The sequence below is a fragment of the Corvus brachyrhynchos genome, unplaced genomic scaffold (genome assembly GCF_000691975.1).
Source record: "Corvus brachyrhynchos isolate BGI_N302 unplaced genomic scaffold, ASM69197v1 scaffold10, whole genome shotgun sequence".
NCBI classification, from domain to species: Eukaryota; Metazoa; Chordata; class Aves; order Passeriformes; family Corvidae; genus Corvus; species Corvus brachyrhynchos.
In genome coordinates this window covers 3424553-3428092 of record NW_008236180.1, presented here as the reverse complement: position 1 = coordinate 3428092, position 3540 = coordinate 3424553, and positions in this window count along the sequence as shown.

Genomic DNA, 3540 nt, shown 5'->3' with positions numbered 1-3540 from the left:
CGGCAGGTGGCGCTATGGGCCCCGCGGGCGCGCGCCGGCGCGGCCGCGGGGTCCGGGACGGGACGGGATGAACCGGGACGGGATGAACCGGTTGGGGTGAGAAGAACCGGGGCACGGCTCCATCGAGAATACCTGAACCGTGGTGGAACAGGCTGAACCGGGGCACGGCTCAACCGGGAATAGCTGAACCGGGATGGAACGGGCTTAACCGGGGCCTGGCTCAAGCGGGAATGGCTGAACCGGAGCACACTGGAACTGGGACAAGTCACAGCTCATTCGGGGCATAGCTGAACCGGGAAGGGGTACAGAAGAACCGGGACACAACAGAAGCAGCACACAGCCGTACCGGGAAGAGGCACAGCCGACCCGGCATGGCCAGTCCCCAGCCCTCCCTCAGCGACTCTGGACCTCCAAAATCCTGTGGGGGGGACACCCGCTGCTGCACCTGGAATAAAGGTGTTCAAAACTCCTGCAGCTCCATAGCCTGGTGCTAGGGGATGCTGAGCTTGGGAGCAGGGATGCAGTGGTCCAGCATGGCACAGCACGCCACAGCGTGGTGGCCTGGCATCAGCAAGAGCAGTGGCTGCGGGCACACAGGACAGCGACAGATGCTTTGCAGGGGGATGGATGTTCTGTGAGGGAGTGGATGTTGTGCTGAGGGATGGATGCTGTGACGGGACAATGCTCTGCCAGCCCACTCTGTCATGCAGAGGAATTCAGGGTCAGCTCTGGCCCAGCTGTGGGGGTGCTTGCGGTCCTGCCATGCTGGGATGCTGCCATTTCTGCAAGCACCACGTCATCACCCCACGTGCAGCCTAGAAAAAACGCCTCGAGCATCCCCTGGGCATCCCAGCATCCCTCTAAGTCGAGAGCCTCCATCCAGGGAGGGGAAAGGCCACTGACTCACTCACTACGCCGTTAGTCAGCAGCAGGACTGGGACAGGAACCTCGGCCGGACACTTCTGCCTCATCAGCCATACTCCTCCCAGGACGGATCCTGTCCCCCCCAAGGCAGAAACGGGCTGGGAGAGGAGGGCACGGCTAGGTCGTTTGCATGGCAGGAGCTGGCAGTGCTGGCATCAGACAGGGCACAATTTACCGCTGCCTCCACGTTTCCGCAGGATCCACTGGGGAGGAAGAGCAGGGTGGGCTGGGGGTGCTGGATGAGGGAAGGGACCGGAGAGAGACTCCAGCGCGGCAGAGCTGCATGTGCCGCATCAAAGCAGCTGTGTGCCGGGAGGAAGCCCTGCAAGCGCTCACAGAGAGCAGCCCCAGCCTGTGGCTCCCTGATGGGCCATAAATTTCTCCTAAGAATTGTGGCGTGCTAAAAAGTTTCCTCTTGTTAGAGAGCGGGGGGTGGAGGGAGGAGGTAGCAGCTCCTGCTCCAGCTCCTGCGGCAGCTCCTGTGGCAATGGGGACATCTCCAGAGTGCCCCCAAACGGGTGTCCCATGGTAGGTACAGATGTCTGCCCATATCCTGTGTGCCCCCACTGCTGGGCATCTCACATGGACTCTGTCTGCCCTACTCTCATGGGCTTGTGCCCCTCATCCCTTGGACAAAAGGCAGCTCAGCAAAACTGGGACTCCATAAAGTGGGAAAGAAATGAGGCTGCCCAGATCCCACAACTCCTTTCCCTGCAAGCTATGGAGGCTTCTTCCACCTGGGAGGCCTGCTGCAGGATCTGCTTTTCCAGTTTAGCATCCCCTGCAAACAGTGCCAGGGGTCCGTGCCAGCCCCAGGGTGTCCTGACATCACTCCCAGGGCTCCCTGGCACCAGCTGGGAGCCAGGACCCAGCGCTGTGCCCAAGGTGCTGTGTGAGCATCTCCAGGGCTGACCGGTGCATCCATGGGGCTGGCATGGTGTGGGCAGTGGGAGCAGGTTCGCAGCTGGAGCTGCTGGTGCCACAACCCCCTGGCTGGCACAGGAGTGGGTCTCTCCAGAGCCCTGCACTGCCTCCATCCATCCATCCTCCACCTGTCCCCCTTCCCTCTGCCTGACCCGCAGGGTCTCTGGTGTCGCCGGCTGACAGCAGATCTGGCTGCCTCCAATCCATTCGTTCCAGGGCAGGAACAAAGGCGCTTTGTGGGCTCCCCCCAGCCCGGGCCGGGTGGGGGGTGGGTCCCAGCTCCGGAACTGGGACAGACTTCCCTGCGCGACAGGCGTGTAATGCCTTCCAGACCAGCAGCCCCAGCCCTCAGGTACAGCCCGGGGGGTGGAGGAGGCCTGGTGCTTCCCACACTGCCTGGGGACCCACCAGGTCACCCTAAAACAGCCCCGATCTGGGAAATGGGGAAACTCCTGTTCCCCCAAATGTTCCACAATGCCCAGTCCCCATGGGACTCATGTCCCTCCCCACCAGGGGGCTCCAGTGGCCCCGGGGGCTCCCAAGTTTGCCATCTCTGGTCTCGCAGCATTGGGGAACAGGGATAGACTCCCCTGGGATGAGACTCCTGCCTTGCTGGGCTCAGCGTCGGGCAGGAGGCAGCTGGACTCAGAGGCTGTGTGTGCCCAGCTGGACAGGACTGTGGTTTTGGGATAGGGCAGCTCCCAGGCCTGCAGCCTCACTGGCCTGAGCACCCTGAAATTGGGGATCTACAGGCAGAGGAGCCAGTCCTGGACATCCCCTGGTGCCAAGGTCTGGTCAGGGCTGTGGACTTGGGGCACTCAGTGGGGTGGGATGCAGTGGGATGGCATGGATGGGTTGTGATGGGATAGGATGGGATATGATAGGACAGAGTGGGATGGAATGGGATGGATGGGATATAGTGGGATGGGATGGGGTGCGGTTGAATGGATCAGTCCAGCACTGCTTCACCAGGGCTCAACAGGGTCAGGCCCAGTGTCCTGGTGACCACATGTTCCAGCATTGCCGTGGGTCTGGAATCCATTTGCCTCGCCGGCCGTGGTGTTTTCCCAGCAGGGCTGGAGCAATCCCACGGGGCTGGGGGCAGCCCTGGCCCCTGGCCCATCTGCTCCCTGTTTATTTTCTTACACTTAAGTATCACCTCGAAGATAAACACTCCCTGGTGTGGGGGGCAGGGGGCATTTCCCTGGCAGCAGAGGCAGGACCTGGCCCTCAGGGTGCCCAGCACCCCAATCCCACAATGCTCCCCCAAGCAGGGGATGCCTGGTTGAGCTTGAGTCAGGGCTGCAACCTCATGCTCAGGCCATGTCCCCTCCATGCTGTATGTCCCATGCAGGGTCCCGTGAATGCCTGACCCACTGCCTGGTGCTGCCCTCTGCCCGGGGGTCATCTAGTTTGGCTGGATCACCCAGGAGAGCTGTGATGCCAAACCCCACCATGTCCTGGCACCCGCTCAAGCCCACAGAAGGTTTGTAATGCCACAGCCTTGGCTGTGCCTCGTGCTGCCCGGCTGAGTCAGAGCCCAGGCCACAGAGCTGGGGGAGCTGGGGGGGCCCAGGCACAGGGGCTCACATCTGTACCACACACCTGCCAGGCAGCACAGGAAAACTCGGCTGCTGCCACGCGTCCTCCTGCCCCGCCGCCACAGCATCCACAGGCAGCCGGGCCGGCACG